Below are 10,001 nucleotides of genomic sequence, written 5' to 3' on the forward strand. Positions count from 1 at the left end.
GCCGTTATGGGTGTTTTTTATTTATGTGCATTTTTTCTCTTTTTTCCTCTAATAAAGTACTTTTTTCATCAATCATTCAGAAAGAAAGAAAGGAAAAGGTTGACGATCACAAAGACCGACCGGAACAATAAAAAATCCAGACTTAATTCAACAAATGTATCGAAAAACTTTTTTTACATTTTTATTTAGGAAGATATTTCAACTACGAGGTTGGTTATATGAATCCTCGGGGTGCCAGTATTATTGAAAAAACAGGCCAACCTGTAAGTATATTCCGAGACCTTTACCTCACGCCACCGATGATGCCAACGACGCCCTAACAACCTCTGACCTCACGACCTCATAAAAGCGACTTGACTTCGCAGAAATCATACAGACGCAGAACTGACGATAATGAAGCGCCAAATTGCGTATTGCTGAACCAAGAGTACAGGCAGATCGAAATGATCGTAAGTGCCAAATTACATATTCTGAGTTTTTATTCGCAAATTATGTCAGTGTGATATGTGCTATGTTGAGTTTATAAAAATCAATAAATTGTATGTATGAGATTAGTTTATTTTTACTACAAAACATAGTCACTCACATCGTCATTTCTAAAAACATCTTTTTCATTAGATATTAGTATTGAATATTATATCTTTATTTGTATAAGGTATTGGTTGAGATAAAAAGGGCTGTGTCACGAGCGGGATTCGAACCCTATTTTCCTATATTTTCAAATGTATAATAAAATACACATATTACATACATTAAAGATGGTTATTCTACATTTCTGTTAATTATTAATCTATTTATGTTTAGTGGTCTAATTGCCCAAATTATTTATTTCAATTAATTATTCTTTTTATATAAGGTCTTGGTTTACATGAAAAAGTTAGTGTCACGAGTGATTCGAACTCACGATCATCGGCTTGATACGCGGCTGCTCTAACCACTTGAGCTATCGTGACCTCGATCCACTCGGAAACTAACTCTCAACTTCCCATCTCAACCACACCTTTTGAATTTTCCCTCCTTTTTGCCATTTTTCAAATGTCGTGTAATCGGGTTGGATCCTCGACTACAAATTAAATGGCCAGGGAGAGCTATTTTAGTGAAGTATACTTCATTTTTAATAATTAAATTCACTAATTTCGTGGTCCGCTTAACCAATTAATGTATTACAATTAATTAAGGTTTTTAGTTGAGATAAAAAAGTCAATGGCACGAGCGGGATTCGAATCCACGATCTTCGGCTTGGTACTACGCTGCTCTACCACTTGAGCTATCGTGACCTCGGTCCACTCAGCCATTAACTTCCCATCTCAACCCCACCTTTTGAATTTTCTCTCTTTTTTGCCATTTTTCGAGTGGATCGAAGTCACGATAGCTCAAGTGGTAAGAACATCGACATATTGAGCCGAAGGTCGTGAGTTCGATTCCCGCTCGTGACACTACCTTTTTCATCTCAACCAATACCTTACTTAAAGATTAATTAATTTAAAACAATTTATTTGGCCCAATCGGACCACAAAACCTAATCGATTTAATAAGCAAAATGAAGTATACTTCACTAAAGCTTTCCGTGGCCATTTCTTCTGTCGCCGAGAATCAAATAGATTACACGACATTTGAAAAGTGACAAAAAGGAGGGAAAATGTAAAGAAAGGTGAGTTTCAGGTGTGAAGTTAGTGTCCGAGTGGATTTAAGTCACGATAGCTCAAGTGGTAGAGCAACGGCGTATTTAGCCGAGGGTCGTGGGTTCGAATCTCGCTCGTGACACTGACTTTTTTTATCTCAACCAATACGTTGTATAAACATTAATTGATTGAAAATCGTAATTCGGTCAATCGGACTACGAATTCTAATGAATTGAATATTTTGTTCCTTCGTGTAAACACGTTTCTGTAAATCTGATTGAAATTAAGCACATTTAAATACAATATTACGACAATAGTGATTTTCAAAAAGTATTTGTCAATTTTTACAATATGTAAAAATGTAAATGAACAAGTTTTGAACAAAATGAGACTTTTCGTATCACACGTAGGCGTTCAAAAAGAATTAAGTCGCAGAGAAATTTCCTGAACATATTGTTCTTTTAGTTTTCTTATGAAGTAAAGTACAAGAAATTTGGAACAAATTTTTCAACCAAAAAGAAACACTTGAATGTATGTGCAGCAAGATCGAATGTTTAAAGGTAATAAGGTGTGTAGTTTCACTCCCAAAAGATAACAAGAAACTAATTAAAACCATGTGCGTCCCACACGAGCAGTATGTTCAACCTAGGCGTCCGGATTAATTGACCCCGCCTAAAATAATGACTAGTCCTCAACATGTCAGGAATATAAATGGAGCTAAAGCAATACAGGTAGCAAAATTGTTAACATGGAAAAATAAATAGTTATTAACATTACTGACGATGACTATTATGAAAAAAGCTTATCGGCAATATCAGAAGGAATTGGGAATACTAAAGGTATCAAAACAATCAAATTGAAATTTTACAAAGTAAGTAAGAGTTGCGCAGACATGCCTTTTCCTAATACACAACTCTTTTCTAAAAATAAAATACAACACTAGAGTGACATAATAACAGGTTAATGTTCTAGGAATTATTGAACATAGTAATTCGTTTCATTTTATAGCTACCACTGTGAGCAATATTTAACAACACAACCCGTGAAATGAAAAAATATTATTGCTCCAATCTCCCCTAAACGATGTTCTATATTTTAGCTGATATTTAATTAGACTCTCAAAATTAGGGTTTGAAGGTAATTAAAAGTTGGCCATTATTCCCTAAGGTGCCTTAAGATACCCCTGCTGTAAATCATTTAATATTCCTACGGAAGATTTATATAATTTTTTTTCAAGTTTTGTAAAAATGAATTCTTTACCCTTTATTTATGGTGTCGTCATTAACAAGTGTATCCATTTATTAAAAAATATATATTTTTTGTTACAACAGCACTAGCTATACTTATTAAATTTTGTTTAAAAGAGAGGAAAAGTAACCCAATACTTAATTTTCTATGACAAAACTATTCACTATCTTCACTAAGAAGGAAATCTAAAAGCCAATGGCCTAAACACCTAAACTTTTGGAGGATTTTCGGGACTAGGTGTTGGTTGGGATAAGGGTCCAGGCGTCTGATAGACTTTTGTGTTTTTGAAGACGAGTGCAATTTGAAGGTTTGTAAGGTCGGGTACGATTTAGCAAGGTTAGGCAATGGTCAGAAGGATTTTGAAGCGGAATAACCGGACTCTTTGGAGGTTGGGCCGCTTAGGTGAACGTCAAAGTACAATTCAATACGTTCAGATTGGTTTCACTAGTGTTGGGCAAATGAGGCTTTTATTTGGTAGTAGCACTTTGTTTGCTGGGAGAAGAGTTGTAGAAGATTGAAAAAGAGGTGATAAGGCGGAGGGTGAAGTTTATTTGCTGGGATAAGGTTTTGTTGAGACCGATATTCTGATTTTAAACCATTCTTCCAAATAGAAACATTGTTCCTGGAAGTTTGCCACTACTGGGTCTGGAATTGGTAAAAGGCGGCGGTATCGTTGAACATGTTAGGTTTATTTTATCAGGATTTATGTTTAAAATAATTTAATAATAATTATTATTATAGTTCATAAGTATACAAAGTTACTAACAATATTGATCGGTCCGATACATAATTAATTTAATTAAGTTTTTTGTTAGTTGGAAAAAGTAAAAACTACATGAATTTAGCAAGAAAAGTCTTCTTATGTAGTGCTGTACAAACTTATTTAGATTCTAGATTGGATTAGCTAAAGTAAAACGAGCTGTAGTATCTTATCAATTTTGCTTTTTACATGAAAGGAAAAGAAGGTTTTCCATTAAAACGTTCTTACAAAATGAGCTGGCATGGAGAAAAAGTTAAACTCCAGATGGAGGAATGATAAAACGTGTATAACAGCCCAAATCAGTGATGTTAATCAGACCAGGATGAACGGAAACAGCTAAACAAATTTTTTTAAAGTAAACCAACTATTTTAAAGCAGCCTGTTTGGCATGTATGGCTCAAACTTATACTTATTAAATTTGGAGAACATCATGATTAAATTATGATTTATAACTACAAAGAACTATTTCACTACATTCCAGATTATCAAATAATTCAAAGATAAAACGATTTTAATAATAGTAGTAGTGGTCAGATTAGTGGTAATATTATGTTAATAATAGTTGTAGTATTAGTAGTAGCAATATGTCAGTAGCTGGAGTCTCACGGAAAAACGGTGGTAGTTGTTTGGATTCCCGGACACGTCGGCCTGGAGGGTAACGAACGCGCGGACGAGGCGGCGAAAGTCGGTACGCCTCACCCTCCGGATCGAACCATCGCGATCAGGCCCCTTGACGCTAAACACGCAGTAAAAAATATGATAAAAGAAAGATGGCAGCGTCAGTGGGCTGGGTCCTCGGAGAGGCTCTTGCGAGTCAAGAGCACGACCGGTAGATGGCCCTCAGAGAACCTGAGCAGGAGACGAGGGATCGTACTCACCCGACTGAGGATTGGCCATACGCGGTTGACACATGGGCACCTGCTTTTGGGCCAAAGCCCGCGCAGGTGCCCCTTATGCAGAGAAAGGTTGCTCGATGTGTCCCACATAATAGAGGCGTGTCATGCCTTTGCTCCATACAGAGAGCGTGTAAGCATGCCGCCGGACTTAAGAAGGGTTTCAGAGTCCCTTGTTCCCCTTTTTATCGGAAATTGGGGTTTTTATTGTATATAATATGTCTTATGTGTTGTGTGTCTATATGTTTTGTCTGAGTGCATGTATTTATTAGGGTGAATGGCGAGGGGTGAGGGTGAAATATAACGTCATCATCGCTCCTCGAACATTGAGAGCGTATGAGTGTGTGTTCGGGGTCGATGGCGGAATATTTATAAAAGTACTCCATCGACCCCAATCTAGTTTAGTTTAAGTACATTTCCGTGGAGGAATATCAAGTATTCCACCTACAAAACGGAATGAGTGTACTGTATGGATGTATTTATGTGTATGAAGGTATTTATTTGTACGAATGTAGTGTTTGAACGGGTATAGAATTTAGACTTAGTTAGGGGCTGAAATGACCTAGATGTCGGAAGCCCCAGCCAAGAAAAAGAAAAAAAAGACAGTAGGCGTAGTAGTAGTAAGAGTAGTAGTAGGAGTAGTAGTAGCAGGAGTAGTAGTCATAGTGTAGAAGTAATAGTAATGTAGTAATGATGGTAGTAGTAGTTGCAGTAGTAATTGTAATTGTAGAAGGAGCTACATTATTGCAGTGGTGTAGTAATAGTGTACAAGTAATAGTAGTGGTGGTAGAAGTAATTATTGTAATTGTGGAAGGAGCTGGCAGTATTGCAGTAGTGTTGTACTAGTAGTGCGGGGGTAGTAGTAATAGTATTTGCAGAAGTAGTACTAATGGAGGCAGTAATAGTAGTTGTAGAAGCAGTACTAATGATAGTAATAATAGTAGTTGTAGAATTAGTTCTAATGGTGTTAGTAGACGTAGTAGTAGTGGCAGTAGCAATGAAGTAGTGGTGGTAGAAGGAGTAGCAGTGCAGCAGTGGTAATAAATAGTAGGAATAGCAGTGTAGTCATAGTGACAGCAGTAATTGTAGTACTAGTAGTAGACGTAGCTCGTTAATATTTTGATTGTTTTCATTGTCACTTCAACATACATTTATAACGTTAGCATAAAGAAGGAAAAACAAATTGAATGTAAGAGATACAAAATAATGTGGAATAAGTACGTTATGAATTACCACATTGCGAATTAATGTACTTTTGTGGACGTTTAAGCAAACGCATTAACAACGAATTGGCAACAAATCTCATTTTAAATTTATATTATTAATTTTTTAACAATTTTCCTTTTTTAAATGTTGTTATGACATTTTGCGTAGCTGAATTTTGCATATGATAAACTTTATAACTTCTCTCCCCTCGAAACTCGAATCTTTTTCCGTCTCCGCCAGCACCATCCGTTGGTTTTACTCCTACCTTACCAATCGCCACCAAACTGTCTCCCTTCTCAATGACCTTACCTCCTCCTTCCTTCCTCTAAAATCTGGGGTGCCCCAAGGCTCTAGCATCTCTCCTATCCTTTTTTCCATTTATATCAATGATCTGCCCGACTCTATACAGTCCTGTAACTATCACCTATATGCCGATGATTCCCAAATATACATATCCTTCCACCCTTCCGATCTTCACTCGGCCATTCTCAAGATCCAAAAAGACCTTAACTCCATCAACGAATGGGCCCATAAAAATTTCCTAGTCCTCAAACCGTCCAAATCCACCGCCATAATTATCGGGTCCAGGCAACTCCTCAATTCCCTCCCCAGCATCCCACCTCTCATGCTAAATAACCATCCCATCCCCTTCTGCTCTTCGGTTAAAAACCTAGGAGTAGTCTTTGACCAAAACTTTCCTGACATTCTCACATTTCCCAAATTTCCTGCCTTCCCATTGCCAGTCTGATTCGTCGATCCTGGCTTCTCTTACCTTTCTCCACCCGCAAACTCCTTGTATCTTCCCTTATACTTCCCTTCTTCGATTATAGCTGTTTGGCATACGGTGGTCTCTCGGAGGGGGCAACGCGCGATTGAAGCATATTATGAATTGTTGCGTAAGATTTGTGTACGGCACCCCACGGGGATCCGGGGTGTCGGGGTTGATTCCCAACTTTCCTGGCTATTCCCCTCCTTCAGTGCACCGTATTTCCTAGGTTGCTTTCTTTTCCAGTCCATCCACACTCGTCGTCCTCCACATACATTACATCATCCAATCCCTCCAAATCAACTCCTCACATCTCACTCGTAAGACCCGCTCATCCCCAATCGACCTTATCCTTCCTCAACATACAACCCATACGTTCGAAAGATCCTTTCTGATCCGAGCCCCTAAACTCTGGAATTCCCTTCCTCTTTCTATTCGTCACGCTGCCTCCTTTTCCTTCTTTAAATCCCACCTGTATAATTACCTCCTCTCCCTCCAAGTAGAGACCTCACGTTAACATTTGTTATTTTTGTTTAATATTCTCGTAATTTTTTCTTCTCTCCTGCCTTATTGGTATACATTGTGCCAAGATTTCTATCTTTTTTTTACTTTTAACTTCATAGAAGGAACTTCCTTTATTTATTTCATGTAAATTATTCTTAAGGGACACCAGTCCCAGAATAAAGTTATTTTTCTTCTTCTTACTTTATTAACCTAATGGTAAGTTTTACCATACCCTTTCTCGAAAGTCATCAAATCAGGAAAAAATGGAAAATGAGTTGATCGTTTAATATAATAAAGTAAGAAAGCTGATCATGTATTACAAATATTCCCTCCCAAAAGTTAATAAGATGAAATTGACAATAATAAAAATGTACCATGTTTCCCAATAATTGACCAAAATTGAGTCTTTCGTTTTGGTAAATTTTATAAGATTTTATTTGCATTTTACGGCCGGGTAATGCTTTTGGAATAAGTTTCACCTTGAACAGGCAGAGAAAAGAGGGCCTCCTCTTACAAAATAAAGAAGTTTACTGTTCTAAATTCCAATACGCCCCGAGGTTTTCATTCTGCTCGGATCAAGGTACTAAGTCCTCTGGCTTTACCGCTTCTCAATACGTATTTACTGTCACCGGAAAACACGGGTACGACCTTTCGATCCAGACACACGGACAAGTATATTGGTAGAAGGGCAAATAACGTCTCAAGGCTTTGCCAGGGTTTGTTACCTAAGGATGAACTTACAACTTGCCTTCACAAATAATAAAACAAATTAAGCTAGAAAAGGAAAAATACATTTAATAGTTTTTGAAATTTTACGAATTATTTCCAAAAAGATCGGTGAGAAAGTAAAAAAAAATTAATTTACTGTCCATGGCAGTGTAATCGAGATCTAAAAATTTATTCTTTTACCATGTAGCATAATAATAATAATGATATGTTCGGTTTTTGAGCATATTCTGAAGCATTTTTCATGTGCATGATTTTTGTTCGCTGAACTAGTCTACGTTATTTTTATTTCTATTCCAGCCAACATTCACCCAAATGGACGGCGCAACCGCCAACGTGTCCATTTTACCTGACAGTAATGATGGTTTAGCCTACTCGCCTCCCCTTCTTTTCCATCTTTTCTTTAAAATTTTTCTTACATTCAAGCCCAATCCCCTCTCCGTATTTCTATTTAAATGTACTACTGTTTGCATCATCTACTTGTATACATTTGTCAAGTCGTACTAGAATTTAGGGTCGTTCATTGCTGCCAACTTGCCAATAATTATTGTAAGCGTTAAACCATAACACGCAGAAACGACCTGCTTGTTAAAACATTTCTCTGTAAAGTAGGACTAAAAATGGATGAGTTCTCACCACAAGAATATCTTCGGGTTTGAATATTGAATAAACAAAAAATTGTAAGGTCTATTTCTTTTCAACGTACTTTGTATCATCATGGATAACTGCTGAATTTATCATTAAATCAATTAAAGATTTTCAATTAAAACAAAGCTTTTAAAAGTCCTTAAAAATATGGCGAGCAAGAAATGACTTAATTTGATTAGCTTTCAATAAATAACTAGTGCAATTTTTGTTTGTATTTTGTATCGAAATCACATTTATGTCACTAATGCATCGATAAACCTAATATCTTTGTATAGAAGTGATTATTGAAAAAACAATAAATTTGACTGGTCGGAACTTAAACCAAATAGCCTACATTACTCGTTATGTTAAAAGTGAACATCACCAGAGTTCCCGCCGCCGGAAAGTCTCATCCTTTCTGGACATGTCAGAAATGTTAGCTGATGGATCGACCATCTGCTTTTATTCAATATACCGAACGAAATAAAAAAATAGAATGTCATTTCTAGCAATAATGATTTAACTTTCCACTTACTCTCACTGAGGTTCATTTTCTCCATAAGTATTTTTTTATATATAAAAAAATATGAAAATAAAATCTAATGACATTAATCATTATCTGCAAACTTGTAAATCACCTATAATAGAATAAAGTTTACCGACCAAGCGATTCATCATTAAAAAAGCTAATTAACTGGCAAGGCCAGGGATTAAACGTGGCTCCCTTGTAACTCCGTGCGATGATTTCTAATTAATTTGTATACATTATTGAATAGTTTTTGTTAGCTTGCGCTATCAGAAATTTGAATGGGTGATTTATGTATACATAGCTAGACGGAAACGTATTTTTGACTTACAACCGTTCTTGTACGATAATCAGAATATAAGAATGTTGTGGATATTTCGGACAATGAGGGTTGTTAGGATTTTTCACACGACTTTTTTGTTACTGTTTTTTCGGGGATTTGAAATTTCAATTGAATACACTAACTTCCCATCTCAACCTCACCTTTTGAATTTTCCCTCCTTTTTGCCATTTTTCATATGTCATGTAATCTATTTGATTCTCGGCGACAAATGAAATGGCCACGGAGAACTTCAGTGAAGTATACTCCATTTTGCTTATTACATTTATTAGGTTTTCTGGTTCGCTTGACCAAATAAATTCTTTTCAATTAATTAATCGTTAATTAAGGTTTTTAGTTGAGATAAAAAGGTCAGAGTCACAAACGGAATTCGCACCCACGACCTTCGGCTAAATACGCCGATGTTCTACCACTTGAGGTAACTATCAAAAGGTGGGTCCGACCGGATGGAAGTCACGATAGCTCAATTGGTACTCAACCCACAACCTTTATTAAAGATTAAATAATTGAAAATTATTTTTAAGGTGAGACTGATCGCCCACCCGGGTGATCATACGAACCCCTATTGATGCATCCGTTGCCTGAGGGGTGCGGGTTCAGTCACTGCCAAAGCTGATGGGGGTAAGGAAAGGAAAGGAAAACTAGAAAAGGAAGGGTGTAGGAAGGTAAGGGGTGAAATTTGCCTCCATCATTGGTTACCCTTAGGCACCAGGGGTGATGGTCAGATTTTGCCTGGCCCAAAAGGAAGGTGTCCCTGTTGATAGACCAAATCCGGTCCAGATT

Source organism: Cimex lectularius, unplaced genomic scaffold (genome assembly GCF_000648675.2).
Source record: "Cimex lectularius strain Harlan isolate CLEC.00 unplaced genomic scaffold, Clec_2.1 scaffold103, whole genome shotgun sequence".
In the NCBI taxonomy this organism is placed as follows: domain Eukaryota; kingdom Metazoa; phylum Arthropoda; class Insecta; order Hemiptera; family Cimicidae; genus Cimex; species Cimex lectularius.